General features: G+C 42.7%; 1 non-coding gene across 1 annotated transcript; it reads left to right on the top strand.

Annotated features, from left to right (window-relative positions):
* Nucleotides 1–9,006: 9,006 nt before the first annotated feature.
* On the top strand, nucleotides 9,007–9,080 carry TRNAS-ACU (transfer RNA serine (anticodon ACU)). The gene has a single exon. It is a non-coding gene; the product is annotated as a tRNA-Ser (tRNA).
* Nucleotides 9,081–9,840: the final 760 nt, after the last annotated feature.

Below are 9,840 nucleotides of genomic sequence, written 5' to 3'. Positions count from 1 at the left end.
CTGAACTGGTCGCCCTAACCAGAGCATGTGAATTGGCTAAGGGCAAATCAGCCAATATCTACACCGACTCTAGATACGCATTCGGGGTAGTCCATGATTTCGGAGCCCTATGGCGCCTCAGAAATTTCATGACGGCAGCTGGTACACCAGTAGCGCATGCAGCTCACATCAAAAGGCTTCTAACAGCGATACAGGAACCCGACAGAGTGGCTGTTATCAAGTGTAAAGCACACACATATAGCCAGGACCCAGTATCACTTGGTAACAGCCGAGCAGACGAAGCTGCTAAGTTAGCAGCTGGTACCCCCAGACAGACAGACACCACACAATTGATGGTATTCTATACCATCAACACACAGAAGTTGTGTGAGATGCAAAATTTGTGTTCCACACAGGAAAAGGCAGTCTGAAGGCAAAAGGATATGGCCAGGAGTCCTCAGGACTCTGGACGGATGGACAAGGTAAACCAGTGGCCCCCAGAGCATATCTTCCATGTTTAGCTGAGGCAGCACATGGGCTGACTCATCTGGGCAAGGAGGGAATGTGTAAGTTGGTAAGAGCATATTGGTGCGCCCCAGGATTTTCATCCCATGCAGGTAAGAGAGCAATGTCATGCCTTACCTGTTTGAGAAAGAATATCGGAAAGGCAATACCAACAGAACCATCTCATATCCCACCTACAGGCGGACCTTTTCAGGTAATACAGATTGACTTTATCCAATTACCCCCTTGTCGAAATTTGAAATATGTACTTGTTTGTATAGATGTATTCTCAAATTAGGTCGAAGCATTTCCTGCGGCCACAAATACCGCTATGTTTACTGCTAAGAAAATTGTGCAGGAATTTGTATGTAGATATGGTATCCCTAGAATAATTGAAAGTGATAGGGGTACCCATTTTACAGGTGATGTCTTTCAAGGAATGTGTAAGTTGATGGGAATTGATAGCAAGCTGCACACTCCATACCGTCCACAGGCGAGTGCGAAGGTGGAAAGAGTGAACAGCACTATTAAAAATAAACTGAGCAAAGTTATGGCAGAAACAGGATTGACATGGCCAGAAGCTTTACCCATTGTACTATACAGCATCAGAACCACTCCCAGGTCCCCTCTTAATCTGTCTCACTTTGAAATCTTGTTTGGTCGACAACCGCATGTTATGATTAACCCTCAGGATGATTTGAAGTGTAACAATGAAGTGACTATAAAGTACCTGATTAACATGAGTAAACAGCTAAGGAATCAAAATGATAATTTGAAGTTGGTGATTCCTGATTTACCAGATAGTAATTGTCATGACATTGAACCTGGGGATTATGTAATGATACGGAATTTTCTACGCTCAGGTTGCCTTATTGACAGATGGGAAGGACCATACCAAGTCTTATTGACTAGCACTACAGCACTGAAGGTTGCCGAGAGAGAGACTTGGGTTCATTCGTCCCATTGTAAGAAGGTTGCTGATCCAGAGAGGTCCTGTGATAAGGAACAGACGGTAGAGGAAGTTGTATCACTGGAGTGTCTGTTCCAGGAGGACTGAGGCGGCACCTGAGCATTGAGAATCACAAGATCAAAAGCAGTTGTCGATCCCCCGTTTCCCTTTTATTGTTTTTCTCCACTTCCCATCCCCTCTCCCTCAAATTATTTTTCCCCCTTCTCATTCTTCTTCGTTTCCTCCTAAGATGGACTTGCCTCAAGAGACTGTGATCCGGATTTTCCTGTTGACCACGATGTTGACCAGAGCAGTCTGTTCCGGCGAGAGTACCATGGAGGTCGAGAGAGGTTCTGGAATGGGTTCTGATGACAGAGATGGAGGCGTAGTTTTCCGAGAACAACATAATCAACAAGCAAAGGCGAGTATCAGAAAACGATCCGATAGCATTGACCATAGAAGGAATTGTGAAGGATTGTTAGCAGAAGAAAACTGTATCTGTAGGCTCTGTGACAATGTAGTTGAGGATGGGTGCATCAAGAAATGCCAATCCAGTTTTAATATCCACATGGACCGGCATCCCTTGAGTGACTATCACTCCTTAGTGGGTAGCGTGTTAAATCAAACAGATTGTTGGGTATGCTCTCAAGTACCTCAAGGCCATAGTAAATCAGGCTTAGTACCATTTCCTTTAACGATAGGGGAGGTACTTGAGCTAAGTGGTGGGAGGCCGGTGGACAGGAGGTTTAATATCTCCAGTCCTCCTAGTTTGAAGCTCCACCAATATCATGTGGATAGATCCCTAATATGTTTTAACATTTCCAATCCCCGAAAGCCGGGAAATTGGGAAGTGTCATGGAGTAACCAAACCATGACCTTTTCATATAGAGCAGATAGAATGCCGACAGATACAGAGCTTATACGCCACATAGCCAGTAGAGGAAAATCTTTCCGATATAGGTATACCCTAGGAAGTAGGATTACGAGAGTTGGAGAGGTATCACCAGGATACTGTGCACATATCGTACAAGCTGATACGTGTACTAGACAGATGGGAGAATTAGGGTTAGGAGATTTCACATGGAAGATGTGTAATATGGTTATGTCCTACTCCGTCCCATATGTTCTCCCCGATAATGCATATTTCATATGCGGGAGGAAGGCGTATAAGTGGCTTGCCCCAAACTCTGAAGGATTGTGTTATATTGGAAAAGTACTGCCTGAAGTAATGACTGTATCACATGCCAAAATGAAAGATATACACCGTGTTGCCCAAGCTCCTTATACTCACACCCACTACGAGCACGTAGTTAAACGGCACCTGATAGAAAGAACAGAGCATCCGGCCTCTGACATGATCCATGAATACACCGGGATTCAGTTTCTACTTGCGTTAGACATCACTCGCACCGCCAGAGGAGTGTTGAATTATAAATACATATCTGCGCTCGCAAATTTGTTAGACAATATCACAGAAATGTATGATGACACGTTTAGGTATACTGGAAGAGAACTTCAAGCTTATAAAACAGAACTGGTTCAGCATAGAATGATTCTCAATTATCTCACGGCAGTGACAGGCGGATATTGTGTCACACTGGCAACGCAGTACGGCGTGAAATGCTGCACATATATAACGAATAGTACCGAGGACCCGGTCGAGGTCATAGACCAAAAGATGGACGATATTCTCCAATTAAAGTGGGAATTTCGCAGGAGACACAATCTCACCCTTGCTGCTGTGGGTAATGAGCTGACTGGTTGGGTGTCATGGTTGAACCCGCGAAATTGGTTCTCTGGTTTAGGAGAATGGGCTCAAGGAGTCATAATGGATGTAGGGAAGTTTCTCCTATGTATCTTAGGTGTTATCATAACGATTGGCTTGATATTTAGATGCGGTCAGGCTTTAATGAAGTGCAAACGTAGTACCAGGGTAATGAGTTTAAGGAGTGAGGAAATTGTAATTCCAATGGATTTGATTTATGACCAAACGGTAGAGGCAATGATGTGATGAAAATGCGATTATACGGTCCGTTTCTTTCACCTGTTTTTCCGTTTTCTCCAAGGTAAAAAGACCCACTTGGACGAGGAATTTGACGAGCCTGTATACAGACAACTGATGGATTAAAGAAGAAGTTTTGACAACCTTATACACAGATATTTGATGAACTATGCCATAGACCCCCAGTTTCCCTAGAAATTTTAAATTTACGCTAGCCCAACACTTTTTGTAAGTCTATGGACATTGACAAAGCTTTTGCACACACCTATTGGCAAAAGCCCAAAGAAGACTGCATTCAACAGACACCGAACAAGACTTCAACCGACAAATGTTCATTAACCTGACATAGAATACCACTGCATTTACCATAATTGTGTCTTATCTTCATCTCTACAACCTTCAGGTAATGACACACATAGTCGATAGGGAATACAGGCACAGATATCAGCAATCACATATTCCCCCATTCATGTATCATCAACTAAAATGTGCTTCCCCATTTTGTTACAACCACAGCCGAAAAGAGCTCGGTAAAGTTTGACAGCCCATCCACAGACCCGTACCACGGGATAAGAAGGAATTCAAATGTATACTTCGCAATACCTCGAAGCTTAATTTAAAACACGTACGGCACGATGATACATGACCCCCCAAACATGGATTCATACACACATGCTTCTGCTATCTCACTAGGTCATACCCTTTTCCTACCTTCTCCTCTCCTCCCCTACCCAACCATAGAAATATTTACACTTGACATATATTTTTCTCGTTTTGAAATGTTTTAGGAAGTGGCAGTTATTGTTGACTGCCAAAGGGTGGACTGTCAAAGTCAGAAAAATATCACTATGCACACTGCCATATTGGCACCTCATGCGAGTGCCTGTTGCACGTTCATGAGCCCTGCCGTGCGTGCGCATACTCGCCGTTGCGGGCACCCGCGGGCGCATGGTGTGCGCATTTACGGTAAAGTTTATGTGCGTCTAGCGGGCGACTCGTTCATAACATATTTTAACTGTATAATGTATTTTGTAGATCATGGTCCCTTTGATAGATTCTGAAAGTTTAGTTAATGTAGCATGTTCATGGACAGAGAGATCCCTCTTTTTCTGATACAAGGGGTCAGACAAGGATTATACAGTGGTGTTTAGTATCCATCGGAAGAGTATTTAATTAGCAATATTCCGGTGTTGGTTTGGAGCAGATTAATCGCTCGTGCGAATAGTTATGGACATAAGAAGTTTATGTCCATTTACTATTATTTGCACTTACTTATCCATGCGGCTGGAAACCTAGTTTCCCACCCACCTGAGCAGTTGGAAGTAGTCACAGCCCACCTGTATGAACCAACCTATGACCTTTTGTTTTAGTGCGAAGACGAATTCCTGTGTCCAATGAACAATGAGATTGTAGGGACCATTGAATTGTATTGTGTGTGGGGCATAAATAGACAAGCCGATCACATCCAGCTCTCACTCTTCAACTGTTCTCATTGCTGATAATCGGGAGCTGGATGTCCAGAGGCGCATGCGATCGTTCCCCTTTGTGCGTAAGTTTTTCTCCGCAATCATATTGTCTTTCTTGTTATTCTGAGCCATATCTCTCTCTCTTCTCTTTCTCTCTCGTTTCTCTTATATAGTTATTGTACTGATATTGTATTTCATGTGTAGTTATCTGGTTAGGTAGTCTATGTTATATTGGTAGTGTATGACTTGTATTGTAATATTCTTTTTGAACGTTCATTCATTTCCTTAAAAGGCGTTAGACCCTTAGACCGGTATTGTGTGTTAATTGTATTGCAGTGGGTAATAGGAGCGTCTCTATCGCTCAAATAGCTTTAGCGTAATCCCGCTTACAAAGTGTTGCATTCTCATCTTATCACTACACCAAGGGTTACTGCATAATACACTGTTTTATGGTATTGTTATAAAGGTTTAACATTGTGAGCGTCTGCGCCGCTGGTGATCTCCTCGTGGTCCCGAGCGTCCGCTACGCTATAGCGAATCATTACGTTAGTCGGCAGACAATAGCGGGCCTGCCTGCGATCCCTTGGCCATGAGCGAACGTGGCGCTTGAGCGTCTCGACTACGGCTAAGCGATTGTTACGCAACGTGCGTACCCTTACGGTACTCCATACGTTAATAGCGTACAGTGTTCTTAGGCCTCTTAAAGGGTTTTAAGTAAGATAAATATTTAGCTTTATCATATTTATGTATGTTTTTTTGCTTCTTTATGTCAATAAAGACTGCTTTTTCAATCCAATATCTGAAAACAATCAATGTTTATCTTTGATGGCAATAGAAGTGGTATGATATTTGCTGCTTTTGAAAGGCAATATCTGATATGTCCCCTATCTGGGAACCATATATTAAATGGCTTTTCAGAAAAGGGAGATGGTAGAAGAGCTTTCAGTACTTGTAGGACCGATGCACATTTCCTATTCTAGCCTCCAAAAACAGATTCAGTTGCATTTTCCAGCGTGTTTTGGATGCGCCTTTGCAAATGTCTTACATCGACAAACTTATTTAGTACTATTTTGCAAATAGGGTTACATTGTTGCAACATTGTGTTCCCTAATTGCTTGATTTTTTAAATGCAACAATTGATAAAGACACCTGATAACTGCTCTGTGGAGTCTTATTTTGTGTCTACTTTTTATCTACATTTAATTCTCTACCTCTAATCAAGGCATTTTTAAGTGCTGGGGGCTGCCAGGACGTGAGGCCTACCTAGACTTTAGATCTGAATTTGAATGTACTTGTGAACTAACTTAATTTCCTACTTCTAAATTCATTCCTAAATTCACTACTTACATGAATCCTGTAGTTGGGCATTTTGGGACTTCGATTGTGGGCATTGTTTTGTGTCCAGACCAGCAGCAGGTGGTGTGCATTTGCTGGAAAGGCATCGAAGACCTCCGATATGCTGCATCTCCTGATGTGTGTCTCCCTCAAGTGGCTGTCAGCAAATGCCTGCTAAACACCCCATTCCAAGCTGATTGTGACATCACGGTACATGCATCATAGAACAGGCATGCTAGAACATGGGTCTTCAACCTGCGACCCTCCAGCTGCTGTGGAACTACACATCCCAGCATGCCCTGCCTCAGTTTTAGCATACCTTAATAGCAAAACTGTGGCAGGGCATGCTGGGATGTGTAGTTTCACAGCAGCTGGAGGGCCACAGGATGAAGACCCATGTGCTAAAGCCAAGCCGCAGGTACATTGAATGCTAGCAAGCTGAATATTTAAATCCTTTTTATTCCGCAGCATTCCAATGTGGAAGATTCCATGGAACCAGAGATCCTTCCATTGAGAAGGACATGCTGCCTGGATGACTACACTGTGCAAATTAAATCACGGAGCCAGTTGGCTTGTGGGTGGCTCTGGTCACTGGGTGGTTGGGTGGGTGGTGTGTCGGAGGTGGAGCACATGCAAATGATTGTGTATCATCCAGCTAGTGAGAGAGAAAACTCATGCAGGAGTGTGCCTGCTTGTCAGTGGGTTATGCCCCTTTCCAGACGTCAAATCTACATGGAGCAGCTGGAGAGGACAAGAGCAGGTTTGCAAAATATAGACAGAAGAGCTCTCCAGCCTAGTTTGCTGTCTGTTTCCACTTCTCTTTTCTATGCCCTTGCGCACTATCCTGACTTCTCCCATCTGCTTACTTTGTGCCTTCCAAAGCACAATGCGAACTACAGGTAGTGCTGCAGGGCCCACACCCTTTTACTTGCCATACAGAGCAGCTCTGGAGCTGTTACAGTGCCCAGCTTCTGCAAGAAATCAGCTTGAATGCTTCAGGGGCTGGGGCATAGCCAACATGAGCCCCACACCGAAGGAGGGTGGAGGTGTTTAATGCGAACTAGGGGTCATCCAAGCGCCGCAAAAGGCCGCCATGCCCTGCACGCCCCTTTTCTCTTTTCATATGCAGACGAGGGTTGAAGCCAACTTTGACCCACTGCTTGGATGACATCACCATATGCAAATCCATCTGCTGCAGGCCTTCCCCCAGGAATGCTTGCACTAGTTGTTGCATTTGGTTTGTTGTTTGGGGGTGCTTCAGTATTAGGCAGCCTTCTGCCCTCCCATGTTCATCTGAAAATATGTGTTCTCCCTGCAGTTGTTGTCCCCAGATGAGAGTTCCCTTGTGCTGCCTCAGTTGAATCTCCTTTACTTGACAGAGATGTGCCTGAGCAGCGGCCCTCCCCAGCCCTATCCCAAGTCATACTTGCTTTTTGGAGTTTGAGTGGAAGAGTTACAACAGGTTTCTGAAATTTCGATCATGTCTAAGAAGCCTTAATGGGACATGTGAAACCGTAAGGTTTTTTGTCTATGGAATATATATATATATATATGTATCTATCTATCTATCTATCTATCGTATGTGTGTGTATATATGTATCTTTCATGTATGTATGTATGTATGTATCTATCTTGTATGTATGTGTTCTATCTATCTATCTATCTATCTATCGTGTGTGTGATATATGTATGTATCTATCATGTATGTGTTATATGTATGTATCACACCTTCCTCTATACATACATATACATACATACATACATACATACATACATACATACATACACCTATATCTGTACGTACACTGACATACACACACCAACATCTATACATAAACACGCTGACCCCTAAACGTACACCAACGTACCCACATGTGAATCTATACATACATGTGCTGACACCTGGACATACACTGATGTACCCACACCTAACATCTATACATACACATGCTAACAACTGGACGTATACAGACGTACCCACATTTGCATCCATGCATATATAGATGTAGGTGTGTGTACGTCAGTGTACGTCCTGGTGTCAACGCGTGTATGTATAGATGCAGGTGTGGGTACGTCTGTGTATGTCCAGGTGTCAGAATGTGTATGTATAGATGCAGGTGTGGGAACGTCAGTGTAGGTTCAGGTGTCAGCGCGTGTATGTATAGATGCAGGTGCTTGTATGTCCAGATGTCAGTGCATGTATGTATAGATGCAAGTGTGGGTACGTCGGTGTATGTCCATTTGTCAGCGCGTGTATATATAGATGCAGGTGCTTGTATGTTGGTGTATGTCCAGGTGTCAGCATGTGTATGTATAGATGCAGGTGTGGGAATGTTGGTGTATGTCCAGGTGTCAGGGCGTGTATGTATGGATATTAGGTGTGGGTACATCAGTGTATGTCCAGGTGTTAGCGCATGTATGTATAGATGCAGGATAATAATCGCACAGCGTGCCCCCCGCCAACCACAAACCTCCCCCACCCCCCTGTATGACATAAACACCGCTAATTCCACTTACACACAATAATTTCAGTTTGCGACCAGGAGCCGGCAATGTATGTGCACCCAAATGAAGCCACTGTACATGCCCTGCAGGCTGCTATGTACTGCACAGGTGCAACAAATTTAAATGCCCTATCTTTAAAATGGGGCATATTTTACTAAATTAAAAAAACCTGTAACTTTCTGTAAAACCTTAACCTTAAAGTTTTTCTAGGAAACATTCTAGATGAATGCTTATTAGCCTTTGTCAGTATGTACTTTATGCAAAGTGTCTCTGTGGCGCAATCGGTTAGTGTGTCTGGCTACTAACCAAAAGGTTGGTGGTTCAATCCCACCCAGGGACATAATTGACCTTGTGATCAGGTTTTGGTGATAGTTAAGTAGACAAGTCAAAATTTCAAACCCCCTCTTATGGTGTAGGGTACCTGGCCTTCTCTGATGTAATCAGAGTTAGATTTGATTTAGTGATTTTATAAAAAACAGCTAGGAAGCACAATTTAGCAATGGGTTGCAGAGAAAAAAATATGCTGGTAGAAAAATCCAATTGAGTGATTAAACAGCTCTTCATTTTCTGCCTTTATTTTTATGCTAACAAATTTGTTCTCTAAAAAGTGTCCACAAAGCCAAGTCTCTGATTAACACCTTTGTAGGGATGGTTTTTTACCTATAACTAAATTAAACTTGCTTCATTGGAAAGGCAGCAAGATGCATCCTCATTTCAATGTCTACTGAAATAATACAGGTTGACACCAGGAAACATTAACGCCACTGCATCCTTGCTGCTTTCTCATGTAGAAGTCTGTTTAATGTTAAAACAAGGTGACATCTAATTAGCACACAGGTAAGGAATTAAGAAAATCTTTATTTAAGGGTGAAGATGTTTCTCACAAAATCGTTGCCCCAATGCATCATTGAAATTCAAGCTGGAAAGATGATTTTAATATATCACAATGTACATTTTGTATTGCTCTTCTGGTGACAATGTAGTTTGTTTTTGTCAATTACCCTTTTAATAATAGGGTAAAGAAAATTAAGTGGATTTTTTAAAGAAAACTATACTGTCAATATACTATTAAAACAAATTAAAATGGTAAAAGTTATTGT

Source organism: Pseudophryne corroboree (genome assembly GCF_028390025.1).
Source record: "Pseudophryne corroboree isolate aPseCor3 chromosome 7 unlocalized genomic scaffold, aPseCor3.hap2 SUPER_7_unloc_7, whole genome shotgun sequence".
NCBI classification, from domain to species: domain Eukaryota; kingdom Metazoa; phylum Chordata; class Amphibia; order Anura; family Myobatrachidae; genus Pseudophryne; species Pseudophryne corroboree.
This window is presented reverse-complemented; position numbering and strand designations above follow the sequence as displayed.